This window comes from Rhodnius prolixus, unplaced genomic scaffold (genome assembly GCF_049639745.1).
Source record: "Rhodnius prolixus isolate KJV_2025 unplaced genomic scaffold, Rpr scaffold_2, whole genome shotgun sequence".
NCBI lineage: Eukaryota > Metazoa > Arthropoda > Insecta > Hemiptera > Reduviidae > Rhodnius > Rhodnius prolixus.
This window is the reverse complement of record NW_027411592.1, coordinates 20,360,897-20,387,249: the sequence shown is the minus strand read 5'-3', so window position 1 is coordinate 20,387,249 and position 26,353 is coordinate 20,360,897. Positions and strand designations below refer to the sequence as shown.

The following is a 26,353-nucleotide window of genomic DNA, read 5'->3' as shown; positions in this document are numbered from 1 at the left end:
TAACCTCTACATTTGGCATAAAAACTTTTTCTATCACAAATTTTTTTAGATCTGATTTAGATGGCAGCCAGAGCGTGTCAAATATGATGGGCAGAGTGGATGTCTTTATAATCAGTATTTCAAATCCATTAAGTATCATTGTTATTTATCTGCAATGCAAGACTCGGATGACATTATACTCCACATCCTCTTGGTTCAGAAGACCACCATGGATGGGAGATAATCAGACAGAATGATGGTGGATTATTTCTCATAGCGTTAGTCTTACCAGCTCATTACGTGAAGTACAAGTGGTGTTTTCAACGAAAGAAACCGAAGGTTGGCAGTACAATGAAAATTACTTCGAGCTACAATGCCATTCGTTGTTCGTTCCTTTAATTGTAGAAGAAAAATAGAAAGAGAAAAAGAAAATTAATAAGTTGCAAGAAACAGAAAATGATTAATACTTCAAAATGTTATTTTAAAACTACCTGTTAAGAGTCAATGCAATGCAGCCTAAAATAGGTTGTACGCTTCCTAGGGTTTTGCCCCAGAGTTCATTTTAAAGAATGTCTTACCACCCAGCGCTGTAAAATTTACAAGAGTAAGTATCAGTGAGTGTAAATTCGGGTCACTAGGATTTGTCTCGGAGATAAACGTGAACAATTTTAGACATACTTGTACATGCCTTCTGTACTGCAGTGACGCTACAAGAAGTATGCTTGGTGAATTCCACATATCCTACGTGCTTAATCTTCCTAGCTAAATCCATAATAATGAGCTGCGGTAGAATGTATTTTAAATTCCAACAATTAATCATTAAAGATCTGGGTAACTCTTAAGTTTACATTAATAAAATAACAATTAATTTAATGAGAATTTGTTAGTAAATAAATAATTTAAATTATTTCGAGCGAGTCAATTATATAGCAAGTTGATTTGGCAAGAATTACTAGATTTTATTTTAGTTTTTGTAACTGTTACCCTAATTTATTTTTTATGTTACCCACCATTGACGTCAGCGTTATTTAAGGACTTTCTGTAGAAATACAACTATTATTCTCCCATAAATTGTGTCAGGCAAACTTTTTAAATCATTCAGGCAAGCCTAATAAATCTTTTAATATACATTAATATTCAACAGCTTACAAAGCAACCACATACTTGCAAAGAATGCAGAAATGTGACGTCATGTAAGTGGTTGCATCAAATTAACAGTCTCTTGAACTCAGAAGTTTCTCCTCCATCTTTCATTTCCACCGACCATTTTTGAAGGATCACTTTTCTTCTCTTGTTTTAGGAAGAGAAAGTAAGTAAGATTACAGTAAAAATTATTTTAAATTCTAAACTAATTTAATTATTTTTCAAAATGGAACTTTTGTCAATTTTCCGCTTTAAAATCTTCGTGAAGGTGTAAGTTACCAAATAGAATAGCGCTTTGGCAGGTTTTCATTAATAATAATAAATTTACTTCATTTTAAGTAAAATACAAACACAAGTAAAAGAAAGAAGAAATAATTTAGGACATGGAAAATTCGAATGGCGGAGGTCTACGGTGATAAAATATTGCATAATATATATAAAACCAGAAAATAAAAATATATTGTACAAGTTAATTAAATAAAGGTAATCAAAGAAAGGAAATATGTAATATTAATAATTTATAAGAGTAACAATAAAGTAGACATAAAAAAAATTCTCAACAGCAATTAACTTTAATTGAAACAGAGAATGGCTATTTCGCAAGTGGTATTTTAAAAATTAATAATTGTCCACTTCGCCTGAGTCTCAGTGGATTTTTCATTTTTATGGAATTATGTGCAAAAATTAAGTCGTATACAATATTGATTTCCTAAGTACAACCGCGCATTCTGGTGAAATGGTTGCTTTATTTTTTAAATTGTCTTTTCAGGATAATGGGTGATTTATTTATGAACTTTAAATTGTTTAAGTACGCGCATAAAACGGTAGGATTTGATGAAAATATGAGCTTATAGTAAGATCAAGTGTTCAAGTATTGACGCCAGTAGCTTGCTTTGAAATAAAGATATTAGGAAAACTTGTAAACTGATTCTATCAAATACAGTTTTTTTGTTTCCTGTTAGGAGGGGTATAAATAAAACATTGGACATTTGCCATATTCAGAAAAGTGGTCCGTTATTTGGATTGCTGAATAATACGCAGTAACCTTACCAGATTTCATTGTTAACGTTACACTGCCTGTGACTATACATTCAAGACCGGTTTCCTACCCTCTGTTTACACTTGTCTTCCATTTAATCTGACATTAAGGAATTCTTTAAATATTTTGATATTTCTATATGAGATATTTTAAGGCCAAAATACGAAATGACCTTCAATATTTTATGTAATAGAAACTAGCGACTGCAATCCTCTACTTGCAGAAGTACGAAAATTAATATATTTGTGTTTAATATATTAATTTGTGTGAAAATTAATATACTTTTATGGTGGATTTAAAAAATACAAATTTGTAAGTTGAAATTGTGACAAATGCAGTAAAATATCTTTTATTTTAACCTGTAGGACACGAGACAGTCGTTAGGGCGTTTACTTTTATAAAAAAAAAAAATTTTTTTAAATAATCACAAAATTATACCTTTTTTTTTTCTTATAATATATTAATTTGTGTGAAAATTAATATACTTTTATGGTGGATTTAAAAAATACAAATTTGTAAGTTGAAATTGTGACAAATGCAGTAAAATATCTTTTATTTTAACCTGTAGGACACGAGACAGTCGTTAGGGCGTTTACTTTTATCAAAAAAAAATAATTTTTTAAATAATCACAAAATTATACCTTTTTTTTTTCTTACTATGCAACCAAACACTGCTAAGCCACCTTCTTCAAGCCTTAGCGATATCAGCCGGCATCTAAAAATTCAGCGTTTCCCAAACTGTGGTACGCGTACCACTGGTGGTACACGAGTAGCTTGTTGGTGGTACGCGAAAAATAATCAATAATGGCGGACATAAAATATTTAAAAAAAAAATTAAATCATAAAAATATCAACGTTTTTTCCTATTAATAATATTATGCAGTAAAGTTGTTAATATGTACAGTAATAAGGTTAGTCTGTCTCAAGATATACGAGAAAATATAATAGCACATTTAGCAGGAATAAAATTGTCTTTCATGGAGTATTTTCCAAAATTCGAAAACACAAATGATACTTGGATTACAAAGCTCTTCTATAAAGAAAATTTAGGAAAAGCTACATCATTATCAATAAAAGATAAAGAAAATTTTTTTTCTTATTAATAATATTATACAGTAAAGTTTTTTTTTTTGGGGGGGGCAATGAACCAATGGGTTATTATGCCCTCTGCCCTTGTTCCTTTTGACTAAACTTACTACTAACTCTAAACAACTAAATAACAAACTAAACAACCAAATACTAACAACAACTTATAACAATGTCCTTAAAAATATGATTAACAGATTCAGTATTATCACAGTAGTTATCACAGTAATATAATATTATCACAGTATTATCACTAACAATATCACTAAAGATTATCAACTATTTAATATTATTTACAATTTAGTAATTTCAGGTACATCTAGATATAATTATATATGTGAATATCTTGCAGGTACTTTATGACTCTATCGATAGTGCTCTGGTCATTGAAGTAAAGTTGTTAATATGTACAGTAATAAGGTTAGTCTGTCTCAAGATATACGAGAAAATATAATAGCACATTCAGCGGGATTAAAATTGTCTTTCATGGAGTATTTTCCCAAAACCTGAAAACACAAATGATAATTGGATTTCAAACCACCTTCTATAAAGAAAATTTAGGAAAAGCTACATCATTATCAATAAAAGATAAAGAAAATTTAATAGAGTTGTCATGTGACAGAACTTAAATGATAACTGTTTAAAGATCTACTTAAAGAGACTGGATTGTAATGAGTAAGCTCTATCCAAGCAACATTAAATTTTTTTTAAAACTAAGATCTTACACTTTACAAAGTTTAATAAAGTGAACATGAACTTGGAACTCCTTTGTAACAGATACATTGTATCTCTATACAAATAAAGATAATAATAATGAAATAAGACTCTCGGAATAACAAATTTCACGAAATACAATAATTTTTACGAAGTGGTACAATTTAGCAAGTGGTACGTGAGCCAAAAAAAAGTAGGGAAACGCTGACCTATGCAATTGTCAATAATCGCAATTACAGTCTTAGATCCGAATAATATTGTTATTTGAACGATTTTATTATAAATAGGAACAGCGCAAATGTCGATGCGCCTGTAGAAAAATATTTAAAAAACAAGAGGGAAGTGAAAATACAGAAATTATGAAAACTTCTGCTATGTGGTGGAAAATTAATTTTTACACCAAGCACTAAGTACTTCAATGAGAAGATTGTTATCCCAGGTCATAGTATATTCCAGTTTCTCCGTTTGGAGACAATCCAAACTCGACGTATTTGAAGCGGTTCTTTCAAAATTAAAAGGAACAGAAATGGAGATAGAGAGAGTAACTGGCAATCAGACAAAACATTATTTCAGTATTCTGAGCACATATTATCATAGTTTATCTGTGACGAAAATGATCTGTTATATAGAATACGAATGCGTTAACCTTGGCCCTTGCAGTTTAAAAAAAAAAATCTTTTGCAATAAACGGCTGCATGTAGTGTGCTATAAAATTAATGGAACGAAACGGCGTTGAGTCAGTGAAACGGCCGTGACACTTCTCGCAGGCACGACTTAAAATTGTCTTGCGGTCAGATACTAAAATAAAAAGTAATAAAAATATTAATAAGAAATGTCTAGCATTATGCTATTGATAATGTTGATCATTTTACCCATAATGTTGATCAAAATAAAAATTGTGTTATAAGTTATAAGTTCGGTAAAGCCTAGAATAATGACATAAACTACCACAAATTTGTGTATACTTCAATATATCGTGATAGAATCTGTCCGTGAACTATTTTAATTTTTCCTGCATTTTATTTGTCTTGATTATAACTTTTAAAGGTAATCTTTTTTATATATATGTATAACTTTAAAAAAAAAAATTAAACACCTCCTTGATATCGTTAGAGGAAGACTTGTTCATAAAACTACCGGATATTGATTAATATCTGGTGCCCTCAATCATCTAAACTAAATAAAATAGTGAAAGTTTCTAGGGCGACACTTGTTAAACTTGAAAGAAATGACAGTTTGGGAAGGAATGTGCCTTTGGCATTAAATTTGACTTATTTTTACATTAAAATGTGCAAATAAACTAATTTTTCCTCATTACCAATGAATTTTAAGTCTTAATGAAGAATATGCATGCATATAAGACAGCAAGACGCTGCCTGTTCTTTGTAAGAATCCTTTATATGTTTCAGTGAATACTCCATCTTATAAAGGGAGTGATACAAAACTACAACCTTTGGAATTTCAAAATTTTTAGAAAAAGGAAACTAAACAGTTATCGGCAGATGTACGGACGTTCATTCAGTTGTTTATACGAGGGTCGTTTGAAAAATCCGTGCAAAAATAAAAACTACTTAATTTTTTGGGGTAAACCTTTTTTATTTTTCAACATAGTCTCCTTTTAGGCTTATACACTTCGTCCAACGCTGCTCTAGTCTAGTCCTTGCAACACTTCACACGATTTCGTTTTTGGTCAAGCGTGAGCAATCGCGGCACCCATCTTGCGGATAGCTTTGTCATGTCCAAATGTTGATGCAAAATATTATGTACCCGTTCATTCCAGATGCCCACAGCACTAGCAATCTCACGCACCTTCACTCTTCTGTCATCCATCACCATATCATGGATTTTATCAATGATTTCTGGAGTAGTAACCTCAACAGGGCGTCCAGAACGTTCAGCGTCACTTGTGCCCATATGGCCACTCCGAAAATTTTGAAACCACTTATAAACTGTTCTAATCGAAGGTGCAGAGTCACCATAATGTTTATCAAGCTTCTCCTTAGTCTCCTGAGGCGTTTTGCCTTTCATAAAGTAGTGTTTAATCAACACACGAAATTCTTTTTCGTGCATTTTTTGAAAATCACTCGACTTCCTCGATTCAAACGAATGCCAAACACAAAGTAATAGACCGATCTGGCTGAAACTTAGTGTGTGTTCTTCCAAGAGATGCTACTAACTAAACATAACCTCGATACGCGCCATTGGTGCTATCTCTCGGACTTTGCACGGACTTTTCAAACGACCCTCGTAATGTTTTTTAAAAAAAAACTGTTATTTTACAACTTATTCTATTATTAAACACTTCATCATTGTCAAGGTGTCGGTCTTCATCTGTGGCGTTACACAACTTTGCTCAACTATTGCCTTGTCCCTAAAGTGGTTAGATTTAAGAAATTAATAAAGCTTCTAATGCAGGATAATTTTGAAAAAAATCTTTAGGAATAATTGAATGTCTACTATCGCATGCAGAAGTAATAAACTATGCTTTAGAATCTAGATATAATCTACATTACCTAATATTCTAACTGAGCTGCCTTTAAAATAACCTTTATGTTAACTTTAACTTTGCGTATAAATAAAATATCGGTAATTGCCCAGATTCTACAGGTATCCAAAACATTTCCAGCATGGTACATAAATGGTAAAAAGTATAAATTTTGGCTAGACAAACATGTAAAACTAAGGTGATAATATTCAACATTTTTTTTTTCAAACTTGTACTTGTTAGGTGATCTCTAATTCTCACAGATTTGTAAATCTATTAGATAATATAAACTCGGTGAAAAAATGAACATTTTACTTCTCATTTTTTTTTTCCAGGATATATTGGTTTCAATATGTTTTAATGGTATTAGTTTTTCCTGCTCATGTGCAAGGCAGACTCTATGACAACAAAAAATTAACATATAAAATAAAATAAGATAAAATTTAGATTAAGATAATTATTGAAAATATTCTTAACAAAAAAATTATTTCTATTTAAAAATAATGTATTGAATTTTTATATTTTTTAGCTTAATTGTTTTTCTTATTTAAAAGTTAAAATACATTTAAATTAATATATTTTCTATCGATTTGAAAATATTGTTGAAAAAAAGAAGAATTAGATTTTTCTAAATTTAGATGAATGCTTCGAGGCACCATGTCTTCGAAAAGTTCAAATTAAATTACCTGCGAAAAAATAGAATAATTAAAACAGAGAGACGATGTTTATAAATAAAGAATTTTTTAATGCCAATAAATACAAGAATAGTTAATTGGTCTGTTCAAAAAAGAAGAATAAAATAGTTAAATGAAATTTTAATGAGAAATATGTCATCTTTTAGAACAGACATAACATTCATTCTTAATTGTAGTATCAAGTTTAGTATTTTTAATTTTCTCGATATTTATACACTTTTCTAATTTTGTATTCACCAATGGGAACTTTAAGAGAAAAGAAGTAATTGCAAAGGAAGTGGGTCAAGGGAAGCAAAGTGTTTAATCCATATAAATTATAATGAAAATTGGAGTTGGAGGGACACTTACCTTTTCTTTTTCCTTACCATACGTCTTCTGTTTCTATCTGCCATGGAATATTCAGCAATAATATAAATTTAATGTGAAAAACAATTAAGTCTTCAAGAATGTCAGTAACCATTGTAAAGAAAACTTCGAAACTGGATTTTCAGAAAAGTTGAAAAAAAAAACAAAAAACGAAGAGCAAATTTTTCAATTTTTCATCGATATCAAAATAGCGCAAGTCGGGATCTCCTCTACAAAGGTGTATATCCATTTCTGTTATCTTCCAAGAAGGACTTGTGCTTTCATAGACAACATCATCTTCCATATCAACAGGGGTCTACTCTTTAGACCTACTGTTCATCTTTTCATTTAGTACTTTGTGTGATACTGCTTCAGGAATAATCTTTGTCGCTAGTCCTGCCATACAGAGTTGGCCTAGTCTAATGAACCTACTAAGTCAACATCTTGACATAAATTGCTTCGTTCCATACTCAATATTTTATTGTCCATGGTAATTCAAAATCATTTCAATACAAAAATAAGGACAGGAGAACTTGTCATTTTTGGATGGTTTGTCATTTTGAGGCAAACGTCAGAAAGGGTCGAATAAGAGGTAATGCAACATGAGTATATTTACTTGCAGTGCAGTGGGCTAAGCTGAATTAGTAAAATATATTTTCTCTTGTATTTTTATGCCCGCAAAAATATGAATCAAATAAAAAATTAAATATTTCTGCACAAATTGAAAACATAAAACTAACGCTGTACATGCTACGGTTATAATATTAAAATATAAACTAATTGTGACCATTAACAGCAATCATTTGTTTTATTGTTGCAAAAGTTTAAAACCTTGACATAGCACTATTTAACCGGATTCGAGTTACCCGGATAACCAAGTGAACACGCCTAATGTAAATATTTACTAAAGAGAACATGTCAAGCATTATTTAAAGTTCAACCAGGATTAGATTAGTTACTTCCTCGTTGTAATGATAGGGTGTATTGAGATATTAGTTCCATATAAAATATTGATTTTTTAAAAATTTTATTATCTGCATAAATATTAATCATTGTTAAACACATGACGTGCTTTACTAATCTCCAGAAATGGATCAAATCCTGAAACCAACCGGAGCAAAAGAATATCCAAGGACACTAAAAGGAATAAAATCTTTTATGTTTACAATCATGTTGATCTAGCAAGGTTGATTTTGGTGTGCCATCATAGAAAGGTCGGATGAAAGAAGTGAGGTGTAAGATGGAAAATAAAAATTAAAAGTAAAGAGGACCAGAGTTTGCTGGATCATACTGTCATTTGATCGACAGCATAGTATATTTTCTAGGATTCCTCGCGTTTAAATACGATTGGAGAAATAGTGTTTTTTTTTTTTTGGTCTGCTTAAGTTTTCGAGTAATGCGGAAATAACGCAGACTTGAAAAACTAGGTTCCTTTGACTTTAACATTTGCTTAGAAATTATCTTAATTCATAGTTTTTCATGTTAACATCCCAGGCGTTCTTTGAACTTCTAGATTTACTCCAAATAGTGTAACAGGACAATCTATTTCTCGAGCACATTTACATCCTGCTTAACCTACCAATAATGGAAAAGAGCAGCGAGTGCTGAATTTATACATTTGAAGATTGATGTTCAAAACAATAAGAATTCCTTTAAGGTAAATAACTTTATAATTAACTAAATATATTAAATATTATTTCAACGCCAAAACAAATATAATACAGTAAATAAAATTCAAAAATTTGTAATATATATTGTACTTAATATGGATACAAATATTAGTGATCAACCTCACCACTCTTTCTTCACGACCATCTACTTTTGTGTATATTCTTGGCATACTCAGTATGCATGATGGAAGCAAATACATTTTTTACAAAATTTGCATTTATTATAATTCTGGTTTACCTATAATATTTGGTAGACCCTTTATTTTTTTATTCTATTTTATTTGTTTAAAGTAACCACAGGGTTTGTCTTTCTAGACAAAACCAACATTTTTTACTAAACTTCTACGTTTTATTTTTACATTTTCTTTCGATTTTGAATTTTTAAATGAATTGGAACGATTTAAGAAAGAAATTATTGTATTTATATAAATCTAATTAAAATAGAAAACTTTAAAAGACGAAATTCTATAATAAACTGTAAATGAACACCCTGCATGATAGATGACTAGACTCACAGATGAATAGAATTGGAAGTTACATGGAGTTTATGTAGTGAAATATGATCTCTAAATTACATTATATTTTTATTTTCATAATCTGATTCGAGGGTTATAACTGGAAAATAGACATACAGACAAATAGACACACAGGCACCAATTTTTAAAAATATTTGTTTGATACTTTTAAGGAATACTAAAGAATGGTCATTCAATGCACTGTATAAATTACAAAAGCATATTTCAATAAACTCTCAAAACTGTAACGTATCAAACTTTAAAGTTGCTCTCCTGAAAAATCTATAAAATGGACTTAACCCTTTCTTCCCGAGTAGTCTTCAAATAGAAAATACTTACAAATTAGGTCGCACGAATATAAGGACGGATAGCAAGTTGACAATAAAACTGAGCATTTTACGTCTAAAATTTGTTTATCGCCAAAAACTAGACAAATAGCCTGAGCTGCAATTATTTGAACAATATTTTATTTCAGTTATTACCAACAGTATTTTTACGAACATAATGCCGAGTGTTTTATAGCAATGGGCAGTGTTTGGAACCGAAACTTTGAATTAACTCGTAACGTTAAATGTCACGAACTCATTAACAATGTGAGTATATTAGCATTGATAATGTTAGATGACATCAAGAGATATGTAAATGTAGATTCATCACTCTTACACTAATATTTAGCAGTCAGCAACATATTCGTACTTTATTAATTCTATGTGTAGCAATTATTGTATATTCAAAGAAATTTTGTCAGATACTGTAGACTTGATGCTGAAAAGAAAGTATAATGAGTGTTTCCCAGATGATATTGGATCAATTTGAGGAAAAAGAATTAAAAAAACAAGAAGTTTCTATTTTATTGAGATTAAGAAAAGCCCAGAATGAGAGATCTTTTTATGATGCTCTCATATTAGAAATAAGGAAAAATACTTCTTAAATAGCTAAATCAAATTCAGATAAATGATTTCACTTTAATAGCCTGGAATACTTTAAATTACTGGAATTACTGAAATACTGGAGGTAACAAACTAATCTGTGATTGGTACAAGAGCAACTTGGGTAATAAACGCTGAACGATTTAACTATCTTGTTATTCATGAATTTTGCGCAATTTACCTTGGCATTAATTTTTGTTTTATTTTTATGAAATCCAGCTTCTGAGCTACTATTTTCCATCACAAATTGTTTAGAATTCGATCAGATTAGTTCTCGCAATTCTGGAATTTTTTTTTTGAGAAAATCAAGGTTTCGAGTCTTTTGCAAAACCGCCAGTTAACAATGGGTCAGCATTTGTGATTGCTTAAACTTATCAACAGGTGTTCACAAAGTATCTAATGGTACTGGAACTTAATATTTTATTTTGTAACAATAACAACCTACAGAGAGGTACGATTGTAATACGAGGGTCATTCAGTAAGTAACGAGACAAATTACTACTGCTCAAAAACAGCTAAATTGATCCGTATGAAACTTTCAGGACATAAAGTTGGCAACCTTGCGATGACATCTGATCAGCTGTTCAATTATATTTTGTAAACATAGCCTCAAATTTACTCAGTTAACGATGGCGAGTCCGCTCGAGAATTGCACCGTGGAAGAACAACGTGCCGTGATTAGATTTTTAGTCGCGGAAGGTGAGAAAGTTAGTAAAATCCACAAAAGAATGTTAAAAGTGTACGGAGACAATTGTTTGAATCGGGGCCAATTTATTGTGATTTTCTTGAAGGCCAAAGAAAAATCAACAGCCAGTACTATAGTGACTTGCTGGAAAACAAGATAAGACCTGCAATTCGAACGAAACGCCGTGGGCTCTTGACTGAAGGCGTGATTTTGCTTCATGACAACGCCCGTCCACATACGGCACAGCTGACGAAAGAAAAACTTCAGAAACTGGGATGGGAGATCCTTCCACATCCCCCCTACAGCCCCGACCTCGCCCCATCAGACTTCCATCTGTTTGGACCCCTTAAAAATGGTCTACGAGGGATACATTTTCGATCCAATGAAGAGGTAAAAAATCAGGTGCAAAAGTGGCTTCGAGATCAACCCAAAGAATTTTATGCCAAGGGCATTTACAAATTAGCAGAAAGATGGGACAAGTGTATAAGTGTTGCTGGGGACTATGTTGAAAAGTAACCAAAGTTTTGTACTGATTCAATAAACCGTTTTTGAGCAATAATAATTTGTCTCGTTACTTATTGAATGACCCTCGTACATCGGATGCTTATAGAGTTGGTGGTTGTTTTAGTAACATATAAAATGAGAGAGCCATGGTTCCAGGGACGATTCTTCGCAACATCTTCAAAAATCTGTTGTTGAGACAACAATGCAAATGGTGGTGTTTGTTTGCTTTGCACGGATTTCAGTGGAGGGTAATCAGAAAACTAAGTTTTACATGCGCATAAAATTTTTCTAGTTTTTTGCCGATATAAATTTTTTTTAAAATGTACATACGAATTGGTGAGACACGAACTGGTTAAGACCCCGGTTAATAGGCTGTTATTATTAAATTACCTACAAATAATTATATTTTAAAACTGAAATAAAAAAGGAGAAGAAAATGTACAGACAAAAACTTCGTGGACGGTACAGAGCCATTCTAAGAAGCACCATTAGCCTCTTGCTAGAGCCGCTGAGGATCTACCATTTCCACTCCTTCAGACATTTCAATCGACAATGTATCTTTACTTTTCTTTTGGTTAAGGGCTCATAAGTTTCGGAAAACGTTTCATCTTTCTAACTCTGCTCTTCATTCAACATTATCTATTGACTTAAAAATATATTGTAATAACCGAAAAATACCGAAGTTGGTTAGTCAGCAGACCGTTCTTACTTTCGCGGATCATTCACCGTTCTTGTCTTTTAAAAAATTACAGTGAAGCCTCTTTTTCTCTTCTACGCTGCAGTAAGGTTAAGCTTTGTTTAGGTTTAGAAAAATTAGAGCCTACGAGGTCTGTAAATTAAGTAATGAGACTGATTTTTTTAAATTTTTTTATTCAAAAATAGTTACAATTCTATATTGTCACCTTCAAAATAACTCCCTTCTGAAGCCACACAGCGCTGGAGACGTTTCTTTCACTCCTCATAGCAGTGCTCGAACACCGATACTGGAATAGCCTTCAGCTGGTCGGTTAAAGCCGTTTGAATGTTTTCGACTGTCCCAAAATGAGTTCCCTTGAGGTGATTTTTCAACTTCGGGAAGAGAAAAAAGTCACAAGGACTCAAGTCAGGCGAATAAGGAGGCTGAGGAGCCACAGGAATTTTTTTACTGGCCAAAAACTCGTTTATTGAAATTGCTGTGTGACAAGGAGCATTATCGTGATGCAACATCCACTTGTTCTTGATGTTTGGTCTCACACGAATGACCCTTTTTCGAAGTTGACCTCAAGGTCAAACGGACAATCAACACTTTTACCAAGAGGTTCTTGAAAAACTTCGAAAAAGGGTCATTCGTGTGAGACCAAACAACAAGAACAAGTGTGTGTTGCATCACGATAATGCTCCTTGTCACACAGCAATTTCAATAAACGAGTTTTTCTCATAGAAAACCACAGACATTTCCAAGCAAGACTTAGTAGGTAGCAGACGTCAAAAACTTACTTAACTATAAGCGTTAACCCTGGATAAAAAAAAATTAACCTTAACAAAGGCAACCGAATAAAATGTAAATTTCTATAAATGTCTCCTACCCATTGTCTTCTTCACAGTCCAAGCTCATCCTAACCATCCTTTTCTCTTTCTTTCTCAGTAATTTAAAATTCACACCACTTAGTAAATTTGATGAAACTACATTACTGTCACTTATGAATCTCCCCGGTAATTTGTCAAAATTTACAATTTAAGTGTATCAATGCTTTGAGGTCAGAGGTTAAAATTAGATACATACCTGGTGGCTTGGGCGGTTTATGGAGATTTTTGGACTAAACATACGGGATTCTGTAAATAATATTCCAAAGTATAGGTATACAAAATTCTGAATGGAAGTTTGCAGTTTCTTATTATTGGTACATCAAATCAATGTACATTGTCTTTTTCGGTAAAAAAAAAATATTACACAGCCTTGAAGATGAACTAGTCTTTAGTTCAACAACTTGGCAAAATAAACAAATTAATAAAGTAAGACTGAAATTGGCAATTATCTTTCTATCTTTTGGATTACTGAGTCAGTCAATAAAAAAATTAACTACTTGCAATTAGTGGACATTTCTTCTCCTCCATTTATAAAGGTTATTCCAAACATTTTTTCTTTCACTGTATTTCCCTAACTTGCAAAATCTGATATCATTATACAGTGGAAAGTACAACATGATTGGAATTAGGAAATAGTAAATACTACATACTTAGTAATAAAGTTGTTTATAATCAGCGGGCCATTCGATGGAAATGTGAACATAATTCCTGGAAAGAACATGTACGAGGAAAGTATTGTAGTATATAAACAGAATAAGTGAGTGTCTGCGATGATAATTGAGGAGATTGACCGGGGAATCCCAACTTGAACAGTTAGAGATCAAACGGGTACGTCTACTTTCCTCCGTGGAGGGGATTCCCTGTGGCAGCCTTCTATCCAATACTATCTACAGTTCTTCAGATTGTGCAGCTTCAATACCCATTATTTTCAATTAAGTTTAACCCATTTTTTGGGAATTCCTTTAGTGTTTATTATTTATTAAGTTCCTTATTTAGATAAATACAAATATTCAGAGAAGCGAACAAAATAGGTCAAGGATCATTCCTTTTTTTATGTTCTGTTTCTTTTTCATTTTCGCTTCATATCATCGTCTCTTTAGATCATGTTGCCTCATCTCTTGAGCGGAAGCAGTACTGGGCGGGTGCCTTTCCTGACATTACACAAGCTAACCAAAACAACTAGATCGGGCTTGGCATCCGGGTTTACTGTCGAAGCTCAAACAAATTCTTCTTCATACTATCTCATTCTAAGAACATATCTCTTTCACACATACTTCTGCATTGATGAGGACTCGACTTATTCTTCTACTGTTACTATGGTCAGTATTCTTGGACCTACGAGGTGTGGCTATTAAATAACGAGACTGGTGCCTCTAAGGGCACCCTGCTAATAATAAAAAAAAAACAAATTGTAAAGTAATGTCTATTTTTATAGGCGGGCTTTACTATAACCACCAATCAGGTGTGGCGAATGGAGGCGGAGCACTACGAACCTCACGCATGATCACAGCGGGCCGCCCTGGCAAATTATTTATAACTAACTTCGAAGGACGCATTTTGTCTCGAAAAAACTGAGCGTAAAAGAGAACGATCAGTCACCAGGAGCAACTCAGAACGCTCAGTCACTGTTTTATGACAAGAACTTAATTTATACTTCTAGAAAACCAGTTTAAACGACCTTGGCCATGGTCTAAATTGGTTTGTAACTTTTAGAGCCAGACTAATTTTATTTAATGGTCTGTCCTGAGGCTGGACAAATTCTTTTAACGGGCTGCCCATTAAGAATAGCGGGTTCATAAATAGTTCACTTTTCTTTTGATTTTTCCTTGAGTGCTGACCAATAGTAAAGTCGGGACCGTTTCCATTTTTATTCTCTTTCAAGCTCTCCTACTTATTGAGTAAGTTTGGCAAATATCACATATTAACTTGGTTAGAGGATTAAGAAAATAAACATTTTTTCTGGTTAAGAAATGATGTTCTAACTTAGCATATTGGTAAAACACTTTTACCCGTCCTTAACACAATGTAAACAATAACATCGCACTTCGCAGTCTGAAATATCTCTTTATGGAGATGTCTAATGCTTTATGAGCGTGACTTTATAAGTGGGAGGTCTCTAGTTCGAATCCTGCGTATAGCTTCTTTTTATCTATTAGAAAATAAATGTTTATGTAAAGTATGAGCTTCCGCCACCGTCCACGACACCTAAATGGTAGTTGGACGTTAAGGCTCGCCTGAAAAATGAGGCGATTACTTTACTTTTTTACTTTCAATTGACCAGAAGTGTGTAATCACTAAAAGATGAAAAAATATAAAATCATAAGTACCCATCTAATGAAATGTTTAAAAAGGAAAAAAATCCGTTTTATAAACTGATATTTTTTACTTCTACTCGTAAGTCCCGCTCGAGTCACTTATTTTGAGCTTTCTACGACTTTTCTATTTTGGGCTACCACATGCATTTTCTAAAAACCAATTTTTCGGACTCAACAAACTCCGATCAAATATTTTCAGTGAAATATCAATTATGAAAATTTGATAATATCTAGCTGGGAGAAGAAACAAGAATGTTGTTATAGATTGAGGCTGAATTGTTAGACAAAAGATCTAGTTAATTGTGGAACATCAAATTAATTTTTCTGCAGTCCTTATCATCATTCTAGTTTTGAAGATATTCATTTTCTGAATTCAAATCACTTCCACATACAAGACCCATGAAACCTTGAGACCTTATTTTAATCATTCATGTGAATAAGAAACAGTAGACGATCTAAAAAAATTTCTCATGTTCTGACGACTCAATTTTGTTTCTTTGAGATTAATTATATTCACGAACTAACTGATGCTCTCTCTGGTGGCCTTCAAATAGTCGGATATTCATGATTATTTGATCAAAGTGGCACGTGACATTGAAGTCTCTCACATTTCAAGAGCCTCAAATTAGATGAAGCAACCTAATTACAGCTGGAACGACCGAATGGTTCCACTTCTCTTACCTGCGGCCGATCACCACAGCTTCAAACAAAGAATCCTGTTCCATTAATAGCTGGTTGGCGTTTTAAATTAAATAAAGAAAAAAAGTTAATCATGTTTTCGTTTATACCGTTTTATTTTTTGAAACTGTGGGAAATTTGCATGTTGGCAACCTGTTTCAGCACAACTCAAAGAAGCGCGGGGGACAAAAAGTTGTTAAAAATGTTCAAATTAAGCTTTGCTATTTTGTACTAATGTAAAATATTGTTTCTTTGTTGAATACTTTTAATTTTATGTCTTTAATTTTTATATCTCTTTTTTTTAAATCTTGTCTTTAATTTTATCTTGTTTTTTACGTTTATTTTAACAAATATTTGACTTTTGGCCATGTGAATTTATTTATACTACGCAGTTCTTAGGTCTCCACTACATGTACCTAATTGTGGTTCTAAATAGAAGGTCTAAACAATCTCCATAAAGCCATGGATCTACAGTGTTACTGTATTCAGCTGGGTTGCCATTTATCTAATTCGTCCCTGCGTGAAAGAAAATAATTCATCAATGGGTGAAAGTTAAGTTTCTTTAAAATATCAAACGATGTTACGAAAGGGATCGGTAGAACTCCTCTTTGTAAAATGCTGTTATTTTTTGAGAGATTTTAAGTACTAAGTATTGTGGTCTCATTTATATGTTTCTCTGCATCTTTTAACACTTCAATGTTATAAATGCTATTCTAATAGTATACATGTATTTTATTGGTTCAACATTCTATATTTTGTAAAACTCAATAATCTCATTGGTCCTCCGGACCGGATACCCACTTATACAGTCCACTTCTTCTCGAGCATACGCATATTCATCCGCATCTAGTGCATCTATTGCACTATTACTCTTCCCTTAACCGCATCTAGTGCACTTATTGCACTATTCCCCTTTCCTCTTCCGCTTACCTCACTTCCACTTCCATTACGCCTCTCTGAACCTGAGCCCAAATATTGCCTACCTTTCTCAGAGTCCTACACACGCGCTTCCGCTCCATAGCTTCCTTTTCCTCTCATTGCTTCTCAGGCGTCTTGTCAACATACCTCACGCACATCGCTCCTTGCACCAGAGGGTAAGCACCTTCCCGCTTTTCTTCTATACACCTATCCATTATTTCATTTTCCTTTGTTAATATTATTTCTTGCACCGTCCCCTTGGGCACTCTACCGCTCTTAGTTACGAGCCCACCGCATCTGGGTGTAGGCGTATTCGCGCGCCTGCACTCATTCTTCCCAAAATCCTAGTTTGAAGCGGCGATTCATGGTGAATTCAATAGCGATAAAGAGCTGTGATTAAATGTTACTTGTGTAGAGTCATTGGGTTAGGATTTCTTTCTCGTCTCTGAAGATAGCTGATTTACTTATATTAGAGCATTTGTAAATTTTTAATAAAAAATATAAAAAATTATTTGCGCATCAAAAAATGGTCTTACATTTTAGTAATGCCCATGTCCTGTTTGTGAAACAACCCAGCTCTGTACCAACTTTGGTCCGTAAAGTGTTGACCCAAGTATTCTGGAAAAATGAAGGAAGCTACAAGGAGCGAAGATCGCAAATAAAACAAAAAAAAAAAGCACAAGAGATTCGCAGCGGTTTAGTCAATACCACTCCACACAAACTGCACCGACTGGGGACCTTGGCCTTTTCAGACTTGCTGCGCCAAAGGTTTTGTAATCTTTTCTATAATCTAGTCACCGGAAGACTCCTATTTTGGCACATTAATCTTCGAATTAATTATTTTTTTCCTTTGTGTGTACTGATTAAAAAATTTATGTATTTGCAAATAGTATTCACAGCTTACTTCAGATGCGCAATATCTTGCCCCTCTTAAAGTCAATACTTAAACTCGTCTAAGTAAAAAATGTCTTTTTAAGTATTCAACTATTAAACTGGAATCATTAAGGAAATGTTTGTATTTGCGGAAATGGATTTCAAAACATTAGTCATCTAAATCAGCAAGGCATTACGATATCTATCGTCTCTATTCTTTGCTTTGTCGAATAACGAACGCTTTACTCTACGTTTCATTAAACAATCGATAATAAATTCATCAGGCATTGTATTGGATCCAAATCAAACACCAGGATTATGTGCAACGGAGTTTATTCTCTTATAACTCATAACTCTTTTCTACAAACAATAAATATTTGTACATATATGAATAATAAACGCTAACAACAATTATCAATTAAGATGGTATTTACCACATTTTATCCCTCTCCGAATCCAAAACCCTAAACCAGATACCAAATTAACCACAAAACTTAGCATACAATTCTAAATACTAATAATGTTGTTAACCCACAAACCACATGTTAGTTATTCCAATACTCTAAAATAGAAACACATATATTGTGCACTAACAAGTATATTTAATATCATCTCACCACAATGTTTCATTCTCATCTATGTAACATCTATATAATGTTAGTCATCCTAATCATTAGTTCTTCAGCTCTCATCTCTTACTCTTCGTGACAACTCCATTCAACGTTTAAAGCGGCAACTTCTTCTGCGATAGAGTCAATAAGTAAATACAATTTTTGAAGTAGCAAAGCTGAATCTTTCCAGCCCTCACTAGTAACTGTGATCAGACCAGATGAACGACCGCCTTGGGAGAGAAGAAAGTATGAATGTTACCGGCGTGATTTCCTCATTTACGTACATGACTTCCCTTGACCTTGCCGTTGGAGCCGTGTCTGCCTGCAAATAGACTAGATTCACGGTCGGTCAACTCTACTCCAGTTCACTCTCATGCTGCCACTCTCTCGTGCAGTTCTTTAACAATATGACGTAAAATAAAAAGGTTTTGCTCCTTGTGAACATAGTCCTTGCGTAATGCCACTATTCCTTCTGAACTATATTTAAAACAGGTAGATTGCCCTTAAATCTACCATTCAAGGCTAAAAAAAAATGCAATAATAGTGATTATATTGTCCAGCAATTTTCACTTAAACCCAACTAATACATTTTTTCTCTCGTTGAAATATATTATTTTTACTTATTTTTTTGGGAATTTATTATAACTCAGATTATTCGAATTCGAATTGTGCGCCTGAAGAAACCGCCTTCTCAAATACATTTGTTTTTAAGTTCTTTCTTATGAAACTTGACGAAATGCAGTAAGACATTATTTACACTCAAGTTCCATATCGAAACAAGATTGTTGCAACGTTTCACTTTATTTTTTTGTAGCTTCCCTTTTCGTAATTTTCTACAAAACGGTTAAATAGCAGTATATGCAAAACTTGGAATGCAAAGTTCAAAAGCTTGCAAAAACCACATCAAAATAATTTTAGTAACATTCATTTGGCGTAATCGGTTAATAATTGAGTGAATTACTCTGCCAGAAAGAATACTGATTGCGGCCAATTACCAAGCCATACAGCGTATGTTTCATTCTATCTCACTTTTATTTACTTTTCATCACATAAATGTATTCAAATCATTCAGAACAAATTCTTAAGTCTGGCCACTGACTCACCCAGGTAAATTTACATCGAGACGCTCCACAAAAATACTGACTCCACGTACATCAAGGACATATTTAGAAATAGTGCACACAGATTTTTTACCAAACTACAAGACAGTGACATAACTCTTTACAGCCAGACAGGAAGATACGATATTAACTCTCAATACAAACATAAAAGAGTTAAACATATACTCAGACGTTAGTTTAATTTAGGCTTTAGCATTTTACTTTACATTGTAGAGGTTTTTGCGCAATTTTTCCCTCTAATCAAAATTTTACTTCGTTTTTAGCCTGTGTGATAATACTAAGACTGTGATGGAGCTAGAATTACCTTATTGGTACTCCTGTAAATACTTTATAGTTTCTTTGTAAATAAATTGTAAATAAAAAATAAAATAAATAAATGTAATATTATTTTATTAAGGCGAGTAAACATCTAAGTTGATTGGCGTTCAGATCCATTTTCTGTCCACTTTCGGCTTTCCCTGCAGTGTTCTGTCATTGCAGTCAATACTTTCCATCATCGAAGAATCAGCTGCTGATGACCCTAGAAAATCTAACACCTGGATTGGTACACGAGACTTCCGGCATGAGCTAATTCCTTCCCTTATAAATTATTTCTCCCACTGTATGATGAAGAAACCTGTAGATATCAGAGTTGTAGAAATTTCATGAAGGTCTCGAGATCGTCTTTTTTTCTTAAATACATTTTATTTTTCACAGTATTCCATGGAAAAAAAGATTTAAATTGTAATAAAATATAAGACATTCATTTTAAACACAAAATATTCTAACACAAAGGAATGTAAAGCAGACAAAATAATTGGGCTATACCAGACAATTTGCTGTCATGTGTCAAGAAAATGGGTTTATTCAAGGTGCTCGACAATAGATGCACAACTGTTTCGTTAAAAGAAAATAATAAAATATTTTTTTAATTATTTTCTAATTATTACAATTCATGAATTCAAGATGAAGTTTTAAAACTTGAAGAAATAGCTGGGCATTTGTTTTCATACGAAAGGAGTCAGAGTCTCTGATCAATGTTATAGACCAGGGCTTCTTAAACTTTTGTCATTCACGACCCCATTTATGATTGCGAGTTTCTTGACGACCCCATACAAATATAAAAGAAAAATAAATTAATATTTTTTGATGATTTATTTATTAGGCAACAATATACATATACATATTGTAAGGGGCGCTTGCCAACCCGCACGGTGAGGAAACAGGAACTGGTCACTCCAACCACACTTCAATATAATTACAGATTTTGGCCATAGTATTTATTTACAATAATTTATTTACAATAACAAAAAAAAGGACGAACAAATTATCAACAAATACCCCAAAGTAAATCGGATCCTACGCTCCACACCTTACATAAACCAACCCCGTTGAATATTCCCCTCTAACTACAAGTATCAATCCAGACCTAGCAACCACTGAGTCGACCCGACTGGGGCTCAACCAATACCGTAATTAGATTACCACTGGGTTACCACTTACCAGCCAACAGGACCATCCAGCCGACGATCTCCTTCAACCGCATCAGTCCTCTGTACCTTCAGACCACTGGCTCCACGCTAGACCCCTGGCTCCTCTGCTAGATAGCTGGCTCCTCTGCTAGACAGCTGGCTCCTCCGCTGGACAACGGGCCCTCCAAAAAAAGAGTGAGACCCTGGCCAGCCAGTAGCCCAGTTTTTATATATGATACGGTGTCGACTCAGCGGTTCCTACACCTTTCGTAATTTAATTATTGCTTTTCCTCCTTGTCCTAATTCTTAAAACCCCGATTACAAAACAATTCAGAGAGTAAACTACCTAAATTAAATAAAATTTATTTTCTTGTTTAAAAACTAAGTATCCCAATGACTTTCTACAAAATGTTATGAAAAGCTGGACCCTTACATTACTGCCCCCCTTTTCAAAAGTGAAGCCCCTGAGGCTACACTTTTCACACCCTCCTGATCTAAGTTTACTACTTCTATTTTACTTATACTACGTTTAAAGAAACTATGTTAGTGAGACTGCATCTGCGGTAACTGCTACCGTCGCGGCTTCCTGCGTCTACAGCTGCTGGTCCTACGGCTCCACTACTTCTGCTACTGCGGCTGCTTCTACTGCAACTGCTGCAACGGTTCTTGCAGCTACTTCTATCGCGGATACTGCTACTGTTGCTACGCTTAGCTCTATTCCTATTGCTGCTGCAGCTACTGTAATTACTATTTTCAAAATTAGTATAATTAAATCAGAACTGATAGAAAAGAAAAACGGCTATGTTACTGAGACTGCTTCTGCTGCTAAAGCTACTGCTCCTGATCGGCTGCTACTGCCACCCTAGCAGCCTCTTCTACGCGCCTGCTGCAGCTGTTCCTACTGCAACTGCTGCTGCCACTTATTCTGCTACTGGTGCTCTGCTGCTTCAACTTCTGCTGTAACTGCTACTGTTGCAACTGCGACTGCGGCAGCTGCTACTGCTTCTAATGCCACTGGTTCTGCTGCTGCTGCAGCTACTGCCACTTAAATGCTGCACCGCTTCTTCTGCTACTGCTATTGCTTTTACTGTTCCTGCTACCACGGCTACTGGTACTGCTTATACCGCAACTGATGCTACGCTTCGCTGGTGGTTCGACTGAAGGAGCTCTTGGCAATGGAATGGTGTCCTGTGGCCAGCTACGACCCAGTGGGTAAAGAATTCTTCACCCGAGATAGAATTTCGCTTAGCTCCCTTGGTGGTAAGAGCTCCGAGCTAAACCCATTTACTGTAGTCGACTCAATGGCTGGGTGTAACCTACTTATTTCTATTAGCGATCTTAGCGTGACCAGCTCCAGATTCCTCAACACTGTAGAATACCCCATGTACGCTCGGAGACCGACGGTAATGTTAGTCACTTCCGCTTCTAAGGTGGCCAAGCTCCGTTGTACTTTGACGCTCAATTCATTCAATTCATTCTCTTACGACGTGTCGCTGGCGTAGCGCGTACGGGGACCTGGGTCTCGGGGTTACGGGAAGGGGTGGTACCCAATCTGCGTCCTCCACCGGTTCCGGTTCCGGTTCCGGGGAGTCGGGCCACATCCGCGAGAATTCCTCTGACAAATCGTCCAAGCGCTCGCGCCGGGAACTCGCACTTCCAAACGACTCTCCAGACCCTTGGCTTTCCTCCGCTCGGATATTATCTCTTCGGTCACCTATAGGGCTGGGACTGCGGGGGGGTAGAACCATCTCGTCTATGTCACCCTCGCCTTCTTGCTCGGGGCTACCTGTCGTTTCCCTCCGCGGCCCTTCGCTTACATCCTGCAATTCCAAGGGTTCTATGGGGACTCCTCTTCTTGCAGGTTTGAGGCGATTGATATGTACTGTGACCAACCGGTCTCCCTTGACCTTCAGTTGGTAGGTTAACTCGGATAGTCGCCGCACCACCGGAAAAGGCCCCTCCCAGGGTTTACTGAATTTTTTCGCGGTCCCTGGTCCTGGCACGGGGTTGTGCAAGAACACGAGCTCCCCCTCCTCAAACAGGCGACTTTGCCTCGTTTGATTGGCGTAGCGAGCGTGCTCCTCAGCGGCTAACCTACTTCGCTCTTTCACTTCTTGGTACGCTTCTTTTAGTCTATCAGCTAAGTCTTCTAGCGTATGACGATGGTCGGTCTCTCCCACATGGTCCACCCTACAATCAAATGGGTTCTCTAACTCCCGGCCATATATCACACGATTGGGGGAGTATCCTGTCGCCGAATGAGGAATTGAACGATAGGCCATTAAAATGAATGGAATCCATGTATCCCAGTCCCTGCCATCCTTCCGCACATAGTGCGATAAGGATTCTACTAAGGTGCGATGAAGCCTTTCTACCATGCCATTACTCTGAGGATGATATGGCGTAGTCTGGATTTTCTTAATTCCTAAGCACTTGCAGAGACTTTTCTTGAGATCGGACACAAAATTCCTACCCTGATCGGTGAGTAATCGCCGGGGTACACCATGTCTGGTGATGAGGTGTACCACCAAACTTTTCGCCAACTACGAACGCGATTTGTTCTCGCAAGGGGATGGCTTCTGCGTATCGGCTGAAGTGATCAATACATGTCAGGAGATACCTATTTCCTCTTCCTGTCGTTGGTAGCGGCCCCACAATGTCCATGGATATCATTTCAAATGGGGCAGAAGCTACATAAGACTTCCCTAAAGGGGCTGAGAGTCCCACAGGACTCTTCCTACGGGCACAAGCGTCACACTCGGACACATAGTTCTTGATGTCTTGAACCAAGGAAGGCCAGAAGTATTTGGATTGGACCAGCTTCAGCGTTCGGCGGCTGCCTGGGTGGCCCGCCCAGGATTGGTCATGACATTGTTGTATGACCTTGGTTTTCCACCTCTCTGGCACTAACAGCCTTCGCCCCTCTGTTGGGTATTCCGGATTAACCCAGTACAACACTCCATCATTATCGGCGCACACACGCTGGGGACACTTTTCCAGGAGTGTCTGGCACCAGGGTTGTTGTTGTTGATCTCTCATTAGTTGCTCTCTAACTTTCTTATCCAAAAGGACTACGCCCACGGCCCTGCTTAAAGCGTCCGCATTAGTGTGGCGTTTTCCCGGTTTGTGTTCGACTTCATAATCAAATTCCATCAGCCTAAGCGCCCATCGCGTGAATCTAGATGAAGGATCCTTTAAATTAAGCATCCACCGCAGTGGCGCGTGGTCGGTAACAAGTTTGAAGCGACGGCCGTATAAATAACACCGAAACTGCGCGGTGGCCCAGACAACGGCAAACAGCTCCCTCTCCACTGTAGCATATCTCCGCTCAGCATGGTTGAGTTGACGGCTGGCATAGGCAATAGGCCGTTCGTGCCCATTGTTTTTTTGAGAAAGGACAGCCCCTAAGGCGACGCCCGAGGCATCGGTAGCTAGGATGAACTGCTCCTGGAAATCTGGGTACACGAGCACAGAGTCTGAACATAACCAGTGCCTGAGAATATCAAAGGCCTCATTCTGTGCCACTCCCCAATAGAAGGGTTCGTCTTTTTTTGTTAAGGATGTCAATGGCGTGGCTATTTCGGCGAAATTTTCAATAAAGCGCCTGTAGTACCCCACTAGACCTAGGAATGCACGCACTTGGGACACATCTTGTGGAACCGGATATTCGCGGATGGCGCTCAACTTCGCGGGGTCAGGTTTCACGCCTCCCCCCGTTACCAAATGGCCTAAGTAATTCATCTCAGTTTGTGCAAACTTGCACTTAGCTATTTTTACTTTCAAATTTGCCTGGGCGAAAATCCCTAAAATGTGGTCTATTCGGGATGCATGCTGTTCGATGTCACGACTAAAAACTATTACGTCATCCAAATATACAAAACATTCCATTCCCTTAACCTCTGCTAACAATCGGTCCATCAACCGTTGGAACGTTGCGGGTGCTCCACGTAATCCGAACGCCATGCGGCGATATTCAAAGTGCCCTTCGGAGGTACTGAAAGCGGTCTTATGCGCGTCATCGGGGTGGATGGGAATCTGGTGATACCCGCTAGCCAGATCAAGTGTAGTGAAATATACGCTACGGCCAAGTCCCTCCAAAGTCTCCTGTATAAGAGGCCGAGGGTAGGTGTCGGCCCTCGTAACTACATTGAGGCCTCTGTAATCGGTACAGAAACGCCACTGCTCGCCCTCGCCTTCCACGGATTTCTTTTTGACTAAAACTACCGGGGCACTCCAAGGACTATCTGAGGGCACAATAATACCCTTTTGTAGCAACTCTTGAATTTGCGTTTTCATTTCATTTCGTAAATAGTAAGGGACACGATAAGGTCTTTTAATAATAGGTGGAGCGTCCCCTGTAGGTATTCGGTGAAACACTTCTAGTGCACAACCACGCCCGTCTAACCCTGGGTCTTGGAACACGGCCGCATGTTTCTTCAGTACATTCAATACAGCTTGCTGCTCTTTCGAGGAAAGGTGCTCCGTTTTACGACTTAGCTCCGCTAATAACTCCGCACTAATTACACCCACATTACGTTCTTTTCCGTTCCGTTCCTCATTTTTCTCGATTCCCTCAACATAACCTAACACCTGATTCTTCTCGATTTTCACTCCCCGATTAGTCAGGTTTATTACTTTGGTGCATACATTGGGTTTTGCCCCTAGAACACGCGCCACTCGTACCCCTTTTTGCTTCACCTCCACCGGCTCAATCATAACTTCTTGTTCAATTCCCTCAGGGTACCTTACCTGTACTAATCGTTCTGACTTTGGTGGTACTTCCACCTCGTTCAACGAACGAACCCACACCAATTTACGAGCGGTACCACCCTTGCCACACTTATCAATGCAGCCCTCTATATTTTTTCTTTCCTGCTTGCCACCTTCTGGGTCAGGCGGGAGAGATCCGCTTCCGGATGACTCTTCCCCTGTTCTTAAAGGTATCCCGCTAAGCCTGCCTCTCGTGACAGGGTAGGGCTGGGGGTGACATTTATACCATCGTTCGATAGCTGTATCTACAGCTCGGACCAA

General features: G+C 36.1%; 1 long non-coding RNA gene across 3 annotated transcripts; it reads right to left on the bottom strand.

The window, feature by feature from the left end:
- Positions 1–240: 240 nt before the first annotated feature.
- On the bottom strand, positions 241–3,125 carry LOC141449252 (uncharacterized). Of its 3 annotated transcripts, none has more exons than XR_012455416.1 (4): positions 2,803–3,125; positions 658–760; positions 471–566; positions 241–372 (listed from the first exon to the last, which is right to left on the bottom strand). It is a non-coding gene; the product is annotated as an uncharacterized lncRNA (long non-coding RNA). The 3 variants fall into 3 exon arrangements; XR_012455415.1 differs by lacking the exon at positions 2,803–3,125 and adding an exon at positions 1,144–2,789; XR_012455414.1 differs by lacking the exon at positions 2,803–3,125 and having other exon boundaries at positions 658–2,789.
- Positions 3,126–26,353: the final 23,228 nt, after the last annotated feature.